We start from the raw sequence: 18,630 nt of genomic DNA, 5'->3' as shown, positions 1-18,630 counted from the left end.
GGTTAGGGCTAGGGTTAGGGTTTCAGTATGTGCACACGTATTCTGGTCCTCTGCGGATTTTTCCGCTGCGGATTTGATAAATCCGCAGTGCTAAACCGCTGCGGATTTATGGCGGATTTACCGCGTTTTTTCTGTGCATTTCACTGCGGTTTTACAACTGCGATTTTCTATTGGAGCAGTTGTAAAACCGCTGCGGAATCCACACAAAGAAGTGACATGCTACGGAATGTAAACCGCTGCGTTTCCGTGCAGTTTTTCCGCAGCATGTGTACAGCGATTTTTGTTTCCCATAGGTTTACATTGAACTGTAAACTCATGGGAAACTGCTGCGGATCCGCAGCGTTTTCCGCAGCGTGTGCACATACCTTTAGAATTAGGCTATGTGCACACAGTGCGGATTTGGCTGCGGATCCGCAGCGGATTGGCCGCTGCGGATTCGCAGCAGTGTTCCATCAGGTTTACAGTACCATGGAAAACCAAATCCGCTGTGCCCATGGTGCGGAAAATACCGCGCGGAAACGCTGCGTTGTATTTTCCGCAGCATGTCAATTCTTTGTGCGGATTCCGCAGCGTTTTACACCTGTTCCTCAATAGGAATCCGCAGGTGAAATCCGCACAAAAAACACTGGAAATCCGCGGAAAATCCGCAGGTAAAACGCAGTGCCTTTTACCCGCGGATTTTTCAAAAATGATGCTGAAAAATCTCACACGAATCCGCAACGTGGGCACATAGCCTTAGGGTTAGGGTTGGAATTAGGGTTGTGGTTAGGGGTGTGATTAGGGTTATGGCTACAGTTGGGATTAGAGTTAGGGGTGTGTTGGGGTTAGTGTTGGAGGTAGAATTGAGGGGTTTCCACTGTTTAGGCACATCAGGGGTCTCCAAACGCAACATGGCGCCACCATTGATTCCAGCCAATCTCGTATTCAAAAAGTAAAATGGTGCTCCCTCACTTCCGAGCCCCGACGTGTGCCCAAACAGTGGTTTACCCCCACATATGGGGTACCAGCATACTCAGGATAAACTGCGCAACAATTACTGGGGTCCAATTTCTCCTGTAACCCTTGGGAAAATAAAAAATTCTGGGCTAAATAATTATTTTTGAGGAAAGAAAACGTATTTATTATTTTCACGGTTCTGCATTATAAACTTCTATGAAGCACTTGGGGGTTCAAAGTGCTCACCACACATCTAGATAAGTTCCTTTCGGGGTCTAGTTTCCAAAATGGGGTCACTTGTGGGGGGTTTCTATTGTTTAGCCACATCAGGGGCTCTGCAAACGCAACGTGACGCCCGCAGAGCATTCCATCAAAGTCTGCATTTCAAAACGTCACTACTTCAATTCCGAGCCCCGGCATGTGCCCAAACAGTAGTTTACCCCCACATATGGGGTATCACCGTACTCAGGAGAAACTGGACAACAAATATTGGGGTCAAATTTCTCCTGTTATCCTTGGGAAAATTAAAAAATTCTGGGCTAAATAATTATTTTTGAGGAAAGAAAACGTATTTATTATTTTCACGTCTCTGCATTATAAACTTCTGTGAAGCACTTGGGGGTTCAAAGTGCTCACCACACATCTAGATAAGTTCCTTTCGGGGTCTAGTTTCCAAAATGGGGTCACTTGTGGGGGGTTTCTACTGTTAAGCCACATCAGGGGCTCTGCAAACGCAACGTGACGCCCACAGAGCATTCCATCAAAGTCTGCATTTCAAAACATCACTACTTCACTTCCGAGCCCCGGCATGTGCCCAAACAGTGGTTTACCCCCACATATGGGGTATCAACGTACTCAGGAGAAACTGGACAACAACTTTTGGGGTCAAATTTCTCCTGTTACCCTTGGGAAAATAAAAAATTGCAGGCTAAAAGATCATTTTTGAGAAAATATATATATTTTTTTATTTTCATGGCTCTGCGTTATAAACTTCTGTGAAGCACTTGGGGGTTCAAAGTCCTCACCACACATCTACATTAGTTCCTTTGGGGGTCTAGTTTCCAAAATGGGGTAATTTGTGGGGGATCTCCAATGTTTAGGCACACAGGGGCTCTCCAAACGTGACATGGTGTCCGCTAATGATTGGAGCTAATTTTCCATTTAAAAAGCCAAATGGCGTGCCTTCCCTTCCGAGCCCTGCCGTGCGCCCAAACAGTGGTTTACCCCCACATATGGGGTATCAGCGTACTCAGGACAAACTGGACAACAACATTTGGGGTCCAATTTCTCCTATTACCCTTGGCAAAATAGGAAATTCCAAGCTAAAAAATCATTTTTGAGGAAAGAAAAATTATTTTTTATTTTCATGGCTCTGCGTTATAAACTTCTGTGAAGCACCTGGGGGTTTAAAGTGCTCAATATGCATCTAGATAAGTTCCTTGGGGGGTCTAGTTTCCAAAATGGGGTCACTTGTGGGGAAGCTCCAATGTTTAGGCACACAGGGGCTCTCCAAACGCGACATGGTGTCCGCTAACAATTGGAGCTAATTTTCCATTCAAAAAGTCAAATGGCGCGCCTTCCCTTCCGAGCCCTGCCGAGTGCCCAAACAGTGGTTTACCCCCACATATGAGGTATCATCGTACTCGGGAGAAATTGCCCAACAAATTTTATGATCCATTTTATCCTATTGCCCATGTGAAAATGAAAAAATTGAGGCGAAAAGAATTTTTTTGTGAAAAAAAAGTACTTTTTCATTTTTACGGATCAATTTGTGAAGCACCTGGGGGTTCAAAGTGCTCACTATGCATCTAGATAAGTTCCTTGGGGCGTCTAGTTTCCAAAATGGGGTCACTTGTGGGGGAGCTCCAATTTTTAGGCACACGGGGGCTCTCCAAACGTGACATGGTGTCTGCTAAAGAGTGGAGCCAATTTTTTATTCAAAAAGTCAAATGGCGCTCCTTCCCTTCCAAGCCCTGCCGTGCGCCCAAACAGTGGTTTACCCCCACATATGAGGTATCAGTGTACTCAAGGCAAATTGGACAACAACTTTCGTGGTTCAGTTTCTCCTTTTACCATTGGGAAAATAAAAAAATTGTTGCTAAAAGATAGTTTTTGTGACTAAAAAGTTAAATGTTCATTTTTTCCTTCCATGTTGCTTCTGCTGCTGTGAAGCACCTGAAGGGTTAATAAACTTCTTGAATGTGGTTTTGAGTACCTTGAGGGGTGCAGTTTTTAGAATGGTGTCACTTTTGGGTATTTTCAGCCATATAGACCCCTCAAACTGACTTCAAATGTGAGGTGGTCCCTAAAAAAATGGTTTTGTAAATTTTGTTGTAAAAATGAGAAATCGCTGGTCAAATTTTAACCCTTATAACTTCCTAGCAAAAAAAAATTTTGTTTCCAAAATTGTGCTGATGTAAAGTATACATGTGGGAAATGTTATTTATTAACTATTTTGTGTCACATAACTCTCTGGTTTAACAGAATAAAAATTCAAAACGTGAAAATTGCGAAACTTTCAAAATTTTCGCCAAATTTCCGTTTTTATCACAAATAAACCAGAATTTATTGACCTAAATTTACCACTAACATGAAGACCAATATGTCACGAAAAAACAATCTCAGAACTGCTAGGATCAGTTGAAGCGTTCCTGAGTTATTACCTCATAAAGGGACACTGGTCAGAATTGCAAAAAACGGCAAAGTCTTTAAGGTCAAAATAGGCTGGGTCATGAAGGGGTTAAAAACGGGCTGTGAACAGTATGTTCTTGCAAGTCAAAATCAATAAAAAACCAAGGGTCTCATGAGACTAAGAAATTAGAACAGATCCATTTGAAGTGCTCAACTCTTCTGTACTAATACACAAATAATTCAATAAAGCATGGGAAGAGAGCAAACATGGCATGTTAATACAGGCAACAGGGTTACCCAGAGATGCTCGAAGTCAATATTTGCTAAATTGGTTGAAATGGACTTGAGAAGAAATGAGAGACAGATTGGCAGCAGAGCAGAGTACATAGAACCTGAAAGAGTTCGCTAAAATACCTGACTGTGCTAAATAAATAAATAAATATATATATTTATATCTACTATATAATTGTCTAAGGGTCACTTCCGTCTTTCTGTCTGTCTGTCTGTAGCGGAAATCCCAAGTCGCTGATTGGTCGTGGAAAAACAGCCACGACCAATCAGCGACGGGCACAGTCTGGCGGCAAAATGGCCGCTCCATACTCCCCTCCAGTCAGCGCACACACAGGGTTAATGGCAGCGTTAACGGACCGCGTTATGCCGCCGTGTAACGCACTCCATTAACGCTGGTATTAACCCTGTGCTACCACGGGAGTATATAAAAAAATCGGAGCATGCTCAGTTAAAAAACACAGAATCCATCACCGGATTCCATCATTTGACAGATCTGGCGGCATAGGGTTCCATTCCAACAAATGACGGATGGCGACGGATCTGTCACCCGTTTTTTCGACGAACAAAAAACCGTTACTATGTCCGTTTTCTCCGGCCGGATGAAATGGAAGAAACGTGAGGCCATCCATTGCAATTCATCACAAGTCTATGAGAAAAAAAACAATCAGGTGGCAACTTTTGCTGGATCCGTTTTTTATCAAAATTCGACGGATTGTGACTGACGGCAAAAAACTGATGTGTGAAAGCAATCTAAGACTGTGCTCATCTCCTGGAAGAAGGGAGCCAATGATGCTCTCCTCCCAAAAGAGAAGAGCCAGGGGGTTCAGGGGGGGAAGAACCTGATGGCCATGCACACTCCCCCCCTAGACCTGTCAAGAAGGGAACCCGTGAGGGAACTGCATCCTAACAAAAGTTCTAGTGAAAAGTAGACACACGTGAAGAGGTGACACACAGTGAGAAAAATATAATAATTAAAATAAATACTGAAGGTTTTACAGTGTAATACTGACCGGACCTTCGACCTGTGAATTGAAAAATTCCCCATCCTAGCCAAAAGGCTCGGAATAAGGGTGTGTGCATGAAGAATGAAAAAGTGCTTGTGCAAAATGTGCCGAAACTCAAGTGGGGTTCCCTATCCCAGTGAGTTATGGCACCCCAGGGTCACCACTCCTGGGGCACTTCACAATTCGGGCTTTCAATCTTCCCCAGCCCAATGGCGTTGATCCTGGGGGGGCATGTTTTCCACCAGATGGCTATACGTATGAACCACTTGGCATACTAACAAGCTCCAAAACTCCAGCGTGCATTGTATCAAAGTACTAGGGCAGCCGAAGACAAAGCCAACTTTTCAAAAGATACTACACTTGATCTTAGCCAAATAGCCGAGAAGCGATAACCAAAAATGGTTTTACACAGCACAATTTTTTATTTTTTTTCCCTCAGATGGGAAAATCTACGGTCCAGAAATCCAAGACCAAAGAAAAATCCCAAACAGCTGTGTCAAATCCAAAACACAAAAGCTGTTACCATTATCATCAGAAAATGTCAGTTTAATACAACATCAGAAAAAACAAATCAAGACGTATTAACAAGGTATCTCCACTTCTTCATCTTCCAAATCCCTTCGGCATCCACCTTCCCCCTTCTCCTTTTATCCCATAGAAAACACACATACATCTTCCCCAAAATCACTTTTAGACTATTCTTTACTACAAATTCCTTCCTCTTAAAAACATACACATTCCTCACATCCCATAATACTTCCTTCATACATGCAACCATTAACCACAACACTGTCTCCTTCACTCCATCACACATTTCCAAGCCAAACATGAACAACTCGAACGATAACAAGCTCACACCACACAATTCTTTACACAACAGTCCCATTCTTCCAATCACCTCCCTAGCATACTGACTATTCCAAAACACATGTATTACACTTTTCCTTCCACCACAACCACCTCTCGGACACATCTCACTTCTCACCAACCCACGATTCCTCTGAAATTCTCTAACTGGTAACACTCCATGCAAAGCCTGCCACACAATCTCACTCTGCCTATTCGTCATACCGTCCAACCGCAGTTTTCCATACTTTTTGTATATCATTCCCTCTAACCATGTTTATTCCACACTCTGTCTCTCTACATTCAATCATCCTATACACAGCCTTCTTATTACTCAACAACCTAACATCCACATCACACAACTCATACTTCACCAAAAATGTATAAACCCACACATACCATCTAAGCACGTCAAAAGCAACCGGATACCTCAGATCCCTCTCTCGCCACCTCAAACAGAATAAATACGCCCCAAACAAAAACCTATACATGCAAGAAAACTTCCCATCCATCCTTAACACCCTCAACACAAAAACCACAATATTTACACCAAAAAAGACCTCAAGGTTTGGAAAACCCAACCCACCTTTTTCTAAACGTTTCACCAAAACCTCCCTCCTAGCCCTCTCCATTCTAGAATTCCACAAAAACACAAACAGAACCTATTTAACCCCCTCATACACATATACCCCGGTGGAAAGACCACTGCAATATATAAGAAAATAGGCAAAATCACACTTTTAATAACTAAGATTTTTCCAAAAAACGTAAGACTTCTCATCTTCCAAAAACATGACTTCCGCTCAACGTTTCCTTTCGCATCATCCCAACTTTCTTTCCCATCCAAACTCTCTGAAAATTTCACCCCTAAAACGTTAATAGGCCCAGTCACCTCATTCACTCCTACATCCTTACTTAAAACCCCTCCCCCAAAAACCTTACACTCACTTTTCTCCCAATTCACCTTAAATGCTGACACACCACAAAAAATAGACACTAATAACTTCACCCGCCTCACAGAATACTCTGAATCACACACAAGTCATCCATATAACCACTAACCTTCCATTCCCTCCCCCACCTCCTGGCACTTGTACACCTCTAATCACTTTATCTTTCCTCAACATACAAAGCAAAGGTTCAATTGCACAGATAAAAACCACAGGAGACAAAGGACAACCTTGTCGCACACCTGAAAACACATTCACTCTTCTACCCACATAACCATTCATCAAAACGCAACTATAATGTCCTTACATAAGCTCCTCACCCTCCAAACAAAATCAGGCAGAAACCCCATTCTCAATAATACCCGGAACAAAAAACTATGTGCTAACCGATCATACGCCTTTTCAAAGTCCAAACTCAAAACAAATGCAATCTTGTCCCGACCCATACAGTCCCACAAACAATCTCTCAACATACACACACACTCATGTATACGTCTCCCAGGCACCGCACAACACTGTTCATCCCCAATCACACTCTCTATCACATCACGCATCCTATTCGCCATTACTTTCGCATAGATCTTATAATCGCAATTCAACAACGTTATCGGTCTCCAAATTTTCAAACTCTTCAAATCTCCTTTTTTAGGTATTAACACAACCATCCCTGCACGCATACTCTCAGCCACCTCCATACTAGACTACATATACTTACACACATCCACAAAATCCTTACCAATCACATGCCACACCACCCTATAAAACTCTATAGGAAGACCATCCTCTCCTGGAGTCTTTTTTAACGCCATGCTATTCATTACCTTCCATACCTCATCACCTGTCACCTCACCCATCACTCTCTCTCTCTCTCTCCATCTCACTCAACAAACAAGCTTCACTTTTTCAAATAATAACTTATGCTCATTTTTTTTCTACTGGCACATAAATATTGATAACACAAAAAGCATTTTTTAATTCAAAATTAGCTAAAACACACCTCCCCAACCAAATAATTATTCAAAACAGCCTCCTGCCCCTTAACTAAAATACCCACACCATCATTTCTATTATTTGCACTACCAGACCATACAGACGCACCATAAGACCACTCATCCCCTTTCACACCATCCACAATCCCACATTCTTGCAAACAAAAAATAGATGCACTCTGCATAGCTAAAAAATCCCAAATTGCTGCTCACCTACTCGCTTTCTTAAAAACTCTCACATTTTGCGAAACTATAGAAAAACCCATACTAAAAAAACAAAAACCACAATGCAAAAATGACCATAAAACTACAAACATTACACAAAAAGCCCTTGACAAAAGTCAAGACTCACAGAAAGGAAAAAAAAAAAACAGATCCACTGAGTTTTCATTCTACCCAGTATCACCATTGTCCTCCTCCGCCATTCGGACTGAACAGCTAGTCTCTGAATCACTAACCCCTTCGTGCTCACTCCATTTTTGTTTTTGCTGGCCCAATTTTCCTCTGAGGCATACTACTGCATGCCTCATCACTTTCCCCATCCTCCTCCCTCTGACACTTCTTCCCACCCCTGTCCTCATCTGAAGAAAACCCTCCAATATTCTGAGGATCTGAGGGGTGCACAGGGCTCTCAGCTTCAGAAATATGCACATCTTCCTCCGTTGCATCCATTGCTTCCTCAAGAGAAAACATTTCAGGCACAGTAGAGTCATCATCTTCTTCCTGATCTTCTTTCTTATTAAACCCCTTCTCTACTTTTTTTGCCGCCGACCAAAACTCCTTATCTTCCTTCTGTTGTTTTTGGGCATCACTCATAGAGCCACGGGGTGCTAGCACAATGTCCTCTGGAGTCACAGAGCGTCTTTCCCTCTCCCTCCTTTCCTCTCTCTCCATTCTTTCAGATTCCTTCCTGATAGTCGCCAACCTCCTCCTTCTCTCCTCCTCCTCTCTCCATTCACTCTCTGAGCGTATAGGCGCCCTCCTCGGACAATCCTTTTACATGTGGTCACCACTACCACACACGTCACAGGTCTTAGCCATCGGGCAATCACCAGCCATATGCCCCTACTTCTTGCAGTTTCTTCAACACTGCCCGTCTGGCAGTCTGCCTGGACATGTCCAAAAGAGAAACATCTCCTGCAAAACAGAGGCTGCCCAGGGTACGTGAGGAAACCCCTATGCCCTGCCACAGAAAAGTTTGCCTGACGGTGTCTGAACCCACCCACAGTGCCAGGATCTCTTCTGAACCTTACGCGATACTTGTATCGACAATTGAAGATTCCTAAACAGTTCACTTGCTTCTATCCCTTTGAAATATAGTCACAGTACTGTGAGAGGAAACTCTCCAATAATGCAGGTTCATTAAAGGGGTTATAGACAGTGATAGTCACCTGCCTTTCCTGAAGACCAAACAGTGGTTCACATTTGACTCCCTTCAAACAGGGATCTCCAGCATGATTCCGGAACCACTCATAGACATTCAGACAATAAAGCTCCGACATAAAAGTAACGTCGTAGTTACCTTGATTAGGGAACTCATTGATGCTGTAGATGTTCTCACATTTTCCTCCAGCCTTTTCCTCAATAAGGTCATGAACAATAAAGACCACACTGTTCCTTGCCCGGATAGATGGCTCCAACGTCACTCGGATGGTGTTCTTCACGTAACTCATCTTCAAAGCTGTTGGTACAAACTACCACAGAAAGAAAAGCAGAATTCTCTGCAAAAGGGTCTGGATTCCTCCAGAAAACCTCGTACCTATCAGGCTGCAACCAAATGATCACAGCCAAAAGGCTGATAAGTAGGGTTGAGCGAAACGGGTCGTTCATTTTCAAAAGTTGCCGACTTTTGGCAAAGTCGGGTTTCATGAAACCCGATCCGACCCCTGTGCGGGGTCGGCCATGCGGTACGTGACTTTCGCGCCAAAGTCGCGTTTCAATGACGCGAAAAGCGCCATTTCTCAGCCAATGAAGGTGAACGCAGAGTGTGGGCAGCGTGATGACATAGGTCCTGGTCCCCACCATCTTAGAGAAGGGCATTGCAGTGATTGGCTTGCTGTCTGCGGCGTCACAGGGGCTATAAAGGGGCGTTCCCGCCGACCGCCATCTTACTGCTGCTGATCTGAGCTTAGGGAGAGGTTGCTGCCGCTTCGTCAGAAGCAGGGATAGTGTTAGGCAGGGTCCATTAACCACCAAACCGCTTGTGCTGTAGCGATTTCCACTGTCCAACACCACCTTCGGTGTGCAGGGACAGTGGAAGCTACATTTTTTTATTTTTTTTTTCTCAGCGCTGTAGCTCATTGGGCTGCCCTAGAAGGCTCCGTGATAGCTGCATTGCTGTGTGTATGCCGCTGTGCAAACCAACTGCTTTTTTCAAAGCACAAATCCTGTTGTTCTGCACAGCTATCTTGTTTGTTTGTCCACACTTTTTATTTAATTTGTGCATCAGTCCACTCCTTATTGCTGCCTGCCATACCTGGCTGAGATTACTGCAGGGAGATAGTAATTGTAGGACAGTCCCTGTTTTTTTTTTTTGTGGGAGATTAAGATTGGCATTTCTGCTAGAGTGCCATCCCCGTGTGTGCCATCTCTCACTCAGTGGGCCATAGAAAGCCTATTTATTTTTTTGCTTGATTTGGGTTCTAAAATCTACCTGAAAAAATCACTACATCAATCAGTGGGAGATAAATATTGGCCTCTGGGCTTGTGTGCCACTCCTGACTCCTGTGTGTGCCATCTCTCACTCAGTGGGCCATAGAAAGCCTATTTATTTTTTTGCTTGATTTGGGTTCTAAAATCTACCTGAAAAAATCACTACATCAATCAGTGGGAGAAAAATATTGGCCTCAGGGCTTGTGTGCCACTCCTGACTCCTGTGTGTGCCATCTCTCACTCAGTGGGCCATAGAAAGCCTATTTATTTTTTTGCTTGATTTGGGTTCTAAAATCTACCTGAAAAAATCACTACATCAATCAGTGGGAGATAAATATTGGCCTCTGGGCTTGTGTGCCACTCCTGACTCCTGTGTGTGCCATCTCTCACTCAGTGGGCCATAGAAAGCCTATTTATTTTTTTGCTTGATTTGGGTTCTAAAATCTACCTGAAAAAATCACTACATCAATCAGTGGGAGAAAAATATTGGCCTCTGGGCTTGTGTGCCACTCCTGACTCCTGTGTGTGCCATCTCTCACTCAGTGGGGCATAGAAAGCCTTTTTTTTTTGTTGTTGTTTTTTTTTTATTTGGTTTCTAAATTGTCCTTGAAAAAATCATTTTATTTTATTTCATTTCTAAATTCTTCCAGAAAAAATCATTTTATTTTATTTTGTTTCTAAAGTCTCCCTGAAAAAAAAAAAAAAAAAATAAAACAGTGGGAGATTAATATTGCCCTTTCTGCTTGTGTGCCAGTCTTGACTCCTGGGTGTGGCATCTCTCGCTCTCTGTTAGGAGTCGAGTTTCCTCTGCTGCACAGGGGGGATCTCGATCCATCTCCGCTGCAGTCTCCCATTCTCCTCCAGCCGCAGTGGAGTCTGCTCAGCAGGGATGTCGATCCCAGCATCTCGCTCAGTCTGACTCTGTGAGAAGAGTTACTGCTGCTGCTCCAGCGTCTGCCTTTAAAGCCTATACTGGTCAGCAGCGAGCGGACTTCTCTGGGACTAAGTCCTTATCTGCACACACTGAGCATGCCCAGGGCAAGATCTCCCGTTGGAGATCGAGGGTCATGTGCTCAGGCTCTGCGGCACATTCCATTGGTCCTCTTGGCAGGTCTTGGAAGGGCAAAAGTTCTATAGCCACTTTCTGTGCTGCAGCTATATAAACTGCGCATGACCGCACGGCCATGCGCTAGTATCAAGTCATATGTGCTTTGCGCCAGTGTGGTTAGCATAAGTGTGTTCAGGGACCCGGCTGAAATAAGCCCCTAGAATACCGGCACCTCCGGTGAGGAGATTGTATGAGTGTGTTCAGGGACCCGGCTGAAATAAGCCCCTAGAATACCGGCTTCTCCGGTGAGGAGATTGCGTGTTGCTTAACCACAGACTGCTATCAGCTTGGCAGTAAGCTTGTGCTCCTGTGAGGCTAACAGGGCGCAGTGCTTTCCTCTCGCGGCTGCTCTGTGAGGTAACAGAGCTAGTCTACACCGCCATATTGTGCCACCATTCACTAGCAGCAGGTTCTTCCTGCACGGTGGACCCCGGGCTGCGAACGCACCATTAATAATAAATATCTATTTCTACTCGGTGCGTTCCGCTAGCCCTAACACTCTCTCTCTCAAATTGTGGGCCATAGAAAGCCTATATATTTTTTTGCTTGATTTGGGTTCCAAAATCTACCTGAAAAAATCACTACATCAATCAGTGGGAGAAAAATATTGGCTTCAGGGCTTGTGTGCCACTCCTGTGTGTGCCATCTCTCACTCAGTGGGCCATAGAAAGCCTATTTATTTTTTTGCTTGATTTGGGTTCTAAAATCTACCTGAAAAAATCACTACATCAATCAGTGGGAGAAAAATATTGGCCTCAGGGCTTGTGTGCCACTCCTGACTCCTGTGTGTGCCATCTCTCACTCAGTGGGCCATAGAAAGCCTATTGATTTTTTTGCTTGATTTGGGTTCTAAAATCTACCTGAAAACATCACTACATCAATCAGTGGGAGAAAAATATTGGCCTCTGGGCTTGTGTGCCACTCCTGACTCCTGTGTGTGCCATCTCTCACTCAGTGGGGCATAGAAAGCCTTTTTTTTTTTTTTTTATTTGGTTTCTAAATTGTCCTTGAAAAAATCCTTTTATTTTATTTGGTTTCTAAATTCTTCCTGAAAAAAATCATTTTATTTTATTTTGTTTCTAAAGTCTCCCTGAAAAAAAATAAATAAATAAAACAGTGGGAGATTAATATTGCCCTTTCTGCTTGTGTGCCACTCCTGACTCCTGGGTGTGCCATCTCTCTCTCTCTCAAATAGTGGGCCATAGAAAGCCTATTTATTTTTTTGCTTGATTTGGGTTCCAAAATCTACCTGAAAAAATCTCTACATCAATCAGTGGGAGAAAAATATTGGCCTCTGGGCTTGTGTGCCACTCCTGACTCCTGTGTGTGCCATCTCTCACTCAGTGGGGCATAGAAAGCCTTTATTTTTATTTTTTATTTGGTTTCTAAATTGTCCCTGAAAATATCATTTTATTTTATTTGGTTTCTAAATTCTCCCTGAAAAAAATCATTTTATTTTAATTTGTTTCTAAAGTCTCCCTGAAAAAAAAAATAAAAAAATAGGTGGGAGATTAATATTGCCCTTTCTGCTTGTGTGCCAGTCTTGACTCCTGGGTGTACCATCTCTCTCTCTCTCTCTCTCTCAAATTGTGGGCCATAGAAAGCCTATTTTTTTTTTGCTTGATTTGGGTTCCAAAGTCTACCTGAAAAAATCACTACATCAATCAGTGGGAGAAAAATATTGGCCTCTGGGCTTGTGTGCCACTCCTGACTCCTGTGTGTGCCATTTCTCACTCAGTGGGGCATAGAAAGCCTTTTTTTGTTTTTTTATTTGGTTTCTAAATTGTCCCTGAAAATATCATTTTATTTTATTTGGTTTCTAAATTCTTCCTGAAAAAATCATTTTATTTTAATTTGTTTCTAAAGTCTCCCTGAAAAAAAAAAAAAAAAAGGTGGGAGATTAATATTGCCCTTTCTGCTTGTGTGCCAGTCTTGACTCCTGGGTGTGCCATCTCTCTCTCTCTCAAATTGTGGGCCATAGAAAACCTATTTTTTTTTTTGCTTGATTTGGGTTTCAAAATCTACCTGAAAAAATCACTACATCAATCAGTGGGAGAAAAATATTGGCCTCTGGGCTTGTGTGCCACTTCTGACTCCTGTGTGTGCCATCTCTCACTCAGTGGGCCATAGAAAGCCTTTTTTTGTTTTTTTATTTGGTTTCTAAATTGTCCCTGAAATTATCATTTTATTTTATTTGGTTTCTAAATTCTTCCTGAAAAAATCATTTTATTTTAATTTGTTTCTAAAGTCTCCCTGAAAAAAAAAGAAAAAAAAAAAGGTGGGAGATTAATATTGCCCTTTCTGCTTGTGTGCCAGTCTTGACTCCTGGGTGTGCCATCTCTCTCTCTCTCTCTCTCTCTCTAATTGTGGGCCATAGAAAGCCTATTTTTTTTCCTTGATTTGGGTTCCAAAATCTACCTGAAAAAATCACTACATCAATCAGTGGGAGAAAAATATTGGCCTCTGGGCTTGTGTGCCACTCCTGACTCCTGTGTGTGCCATCTCTCACTCAGTGGGCCATAGAAAGCCTTTTTTTTGTTTTTTTATTTGGTTTCTAAATTCTTCCTGAAAAAATCATTTTTTTTAATTTTGCTTCTAAAGTCTCCCTGAAAAAATAAATAAATAAATAAAACAGTGGGAGATTAATATTGACATTTGTGCTTGAGTGACAGTCCTGCGTGTGTGGCATCTCTGTGATTTGGTGCCACAGAAAACAGAGTGTGTAACATTGTGCCTGATTTTCCTTGTGGTCTCACCAACCTGTAAAGGGATATTGAAATCATACTGAAGTTATAGGTCACCGTGTAAGTTGTTTGACAGCAACAAATAAAGTTACTTTGGTTAAGTTTTTAAAACAATGAGGAAGTCTGGTGCAAGAGGTCGTGGCCGTGGGCGTTCATTGTCAGCTGGTAATGATGGTAGTGGTAGTGGAGCATCAGGTGGTCGTGGGAAAAAAAATATTCCACCTGGAACTGTGGAGCCAGGTTCGTCGTCTGGCTACACAAGGCCTCGAACGCTCTTTTTTCTGGGAGTAGGAAAACCGCTTTTAAAGCCGGAGCAGCAACAGCAAATTTTGGCTTACCTTGCAGACTCAGCCTCTAGCTCTTTTGCCTCCTCTTCTGAAACTGGTAAATGTAAAAGCAGCGCGTCGCTTGTGGATGTTCACGGTCAGGGACAAGTCGCTTCCTTGTCCTCTTCAGCAAAAACAACAAGAGAGAAGGATGCAGCAGGCGACACAACGGGTTACTCCATGGAGCTCTTTACACATACCGTCCCTGGCTTAGAAAGTGAAACACTTAACAGGTCATGCCCATTACAAGTAGATTCTGACATGGAGTGCACTGATGCACAGCCACAGCCTGACTACTGTACTGGTCCTTTGACTCAGACCACAACATTGCCCTCTCAGGGTACTGATCCACAATCAGACCCTGATGAGACTATGTTGCCCCGTCACGAACGCTATACCACCGACCGACACGGTGACACAGACGAAGTTGCACACGAGCTAGAAGAGGAGGTAATAGATGACCCAGTTGTTGACCCCGATTGGCAGCCATTGGGGGAACAGGGTGCAGGCGGCAGTAGTTCAGAAGCAGAGGTGGAGGAGGGGCCGCAGCAGGCATCAACATTGCAACAGGTTCCATCTGCCGGGCCCGTATCTGGCCCAAAACGCGTGTCAAAGCCAAAACCTGTTGGAGGACAGCGTGGCCATCCGGTTAAAGCTCAGTCTGCAATCCCTGAAAAGGGATCCGATGCTAGGAAGAGTGCAGTCTGGCATTTTTTAAACAACATCCAATTGATCAGCGCAAAGTCATCTGTCAAAAATGTTCAACTAGCTTAAGCAGAGGTCAGAATCTGAAAAGTCTCAATACAAGTTGCATGCATAGACATTTAACCACCATGCATTTTCAAGCCTGGACTAACTACCAAACGTCCCTTAAGGTTGTAGCACCCTCGGCCAATGAAGCTAATCAGCAACACATCCCTTCCGTCACTGTAAGGCCACCATTTTCCGCACCACCGGCAGTATCTGTGCAGGTTTCTTTGCCAGCCAAAAGCAGTCAGGGTCAGGGAATCACCAGTTTTGTAGGAGGAAATATTGCATCTAGGGCACCGGCGGAAACAATACCGTCTCCAACCGTCTCTCAGTCTGCCATGTCCACTGGCACACCCGCAAGTTCCACGATCTCCAGCTCTCCAGTCCAGCTCACCCTACATGAGACTCTGGTTAGAAAAAGGAAGTACTTATCCTCGCATCCGTGTACACAGGGTTTTAACGCCCACATAGCTAGACTAATCTCGTTAGAGATGATGCCCTACCGGTTAGTTGAAAGTGAAGCTTTCAAAGCCCTGATGGAGTACGCTGAACCACGCTACGAGCTACCCAGTCGACACTTTTTTTCCAGAAAAGCCATCCCAGCCCTGCACCAGCATGTTAAACAGCGCATCGTCCATGCACTCAGGCAATCTGTGAGTACAAAGGTGTACCTGACTACAGATGCATGGACCAGTAGGCATGGCCAGGGACGTTACGTGTCCATCACGGCACACTGGGTGAATGTGGTGGATGCAGGGTCCACAGGGGACATCAATTTCGGGACAGTTGTGCCTAGCCCACGGTCTAGGAAACAGTTGGCTGTAGGCGTTCGCACCCCCTCCTCCTCGTCCTCCTGCAGAAGCGACAGCTCTTCCACAGACCGCAGTCGGCCAACCACTCCATCGGCAGCTGACACTGTTGCACACCAGTTGTCCCATTATGGGCCAGCTACTGGCAAGCGTCAGCAGGCTGTATTGGCTATGAAGTGTTTGGGCGACAACAGACACACCGCGGAAGTTCTGTCCGAGTTCTTGCAACAAGAAACGCAGTCGTGGCTGGGCACAGTAGATCTTGAGGCAGGCAAGGTAGTGAGTGATAACGGAAGGAATTTCATGGCTCCAATCTCCCTTTCCCAACTGAAACACATTCCTTGCCTGGCTCACACCTTAAACCTGGTGGTGCAGTGCTTATTGAAAACTTATCCTGGGTTCTCCGACCTGCTCCTCAAAGTGCGTGGACTTTGCTCACATATCCGACGTTCGCCTGTACACTCCAGCCGTATGCAGACCTATCAGCGGTCTTTGAACCTTCCCCAGCATCGCCTAATCATAGACGTTGCAACAAGGTGGAACTCAACATTGCACATGCTTCAGAGACTGTGCCAACAGAGGCGGGCTGTTATGTTTTTGTGGGAGGATACACATACACGGGCAGGCAGTAGGATGGCAGACATGGAGTTGTCAGGTGTGCAGTGGTCGAAGATACAAGACATGTGTCAAGTCCTTCAGTGTTTTGAGGAATGCACACGGCTGGTTAGTGCAGACAACGCCATAATAAGCATGAGCATCCCCCTAATGTGTCTGCTGATGCAAAGTTTGACGCACATAAAGGATCAGGCGTCTGCACCAGAGGAAGAGGAAAGCCTTGATGACAGTCAGCCATTGTCTGGTCAGGGCAGTGTACAGGACGAGGTAGTGGGCGAAGAGGAGGTGGAGGACGAGGAGGATGATGGGGATGAGTATATTTTTAATGAGGAAGCTTTCCCGGGGGCACTGGAAATTGGCTGCGTGGCAAGGCCGGGTTCTGGTTTTTTGAGGGACACAAGTGACGTAGATTTGCCTGAAACTGCCCCTCAACCAATCACAACCGCAGATTTGACAACTGGAACTTTGGCCCACATGGCGGATTATGCCTTACGTATCCTCAAAAGGGACACACGCATTACTAAAATGATGAACGATGATGATTACTGGTTGGCCTGCCTCCTTGATCCTCGCTATAAAGGCAAATTGCAAAATATAATGCCACATGAGAACTTGGAACTAATATTAGCAACCAAACAATCAACTCTTGTTGACCGTTTGCTTCAGGCATTCCCAGCACACAGCGCCCGTGATCGTTCTCACACGAGCTCCAGGGGGCAGTACACCAGGAGTGTTAGGGGTGCACACATCAGAAGTGGCGTTGGACAGAGGGGTTTTCTGACCAGGTTGTGGAGTGATTTTGCTATGACCGCAGACAGGACAGGTACTGCTGCATCAATTGAAAGTGACAGGAGACAACATTTGTCCAGTATGGTTACTAACTATTTTTCATCCCTTATCGATGTTCTCCCTCAACCGTCATTCCCATTTGATTACTGGGCATCAAAATTAGACACCTGGCCAGAATTGGCAGAATATGCATTGCAGGAGCTTGCTTGCCCGGCAGCTAGTGTCCTATCAGAAAGAGTATTCAGTGCTGCAGGTTCAATATTAACCGAAAAAAGGACTCGTCTGGCTACCCAAAATGTTGATGATCTAACATTCATTAAAATGAACCACAACTGGATTTCGAATTCTTTTGCCCCACCTTGCCCGGCAGACACCTAGCTTTCCTACGAAAAGCTCTTGCCTGTGGACTACTGTGAATTACTTTTCGAATGTCTAATTTGCTGCAGCTGATTGTCCAGCATACGACATGTTTACACCTCCCTAAATGGCCAAACTCCCCACACGGGGCCGTGGTATCGCGACTTGGCGCAAGCACCCGTGAGAGAGTGCTGTTTGTCTGAAGAGGTGGGTGTGCCCGCTTTTGGTCGACGGCACTGCCACTGGGTCCCTCATAGTACAGTAAACTGTCTCTGGCAGTGGTGGTGCGCACCCAACGTCAGACACACTGTTGTAACATGAGGGGCCCTGGGCCTGTACCGCCGTCCACAAGAGAGTTCACCCACCCCCAGGTCAAACATTGCTCTGCCACTTCCACAATTATCTCTCACACTTCCACCAATGTTTAGACTATGCGCTGACATCCTTCCATTCCTGCCACTGACAATACCATTGTGTTGACATGTATAATGGTACTTAACATAGTCAGGGGCAGTGTCCTCTATTTACCCAAGTAAAAACTTTGCGCCAAACTAGTAGGTCAGAAACAACGCAGAGGATCCCACCCCTGTACCTAAAGATTGCACCCTTTAGTGTTTTCGCTGGATTTTAATGTGAAACATTCACATTTATGTATTGTTTTGGACTACTAACTGGCAGACACTCATTACAATCATCCTCCGCTGACCAGGCCACTGCTGGCCGTGTTCCCCTGGAACCAATTTAAAATTGCCTACAGCCATCTGTTATTATGTTAGGCCTTTGATGCCTGTCTGCGGTCACTCCTTCCACTAGGCCTCCACTGACCAGACCAC

This window comes from Ranitomeya imitator, chromosome 4 (genome assembly GCF_032444005.1).
Source record: "Ranitomeya imitator isolate aRanImi1 chromosome 4, aRanImi1.pri, whole genome shotgun sequence".
Lineage (NCBI taxonomy): Eukaryota > Metazoa > Chordata > Amphibia > Anura > Dendrobatidae > Ranitomeya > Ranitomeya imitator.
This window is presented reverse-complemented; position numbering follows the sequence as displayed.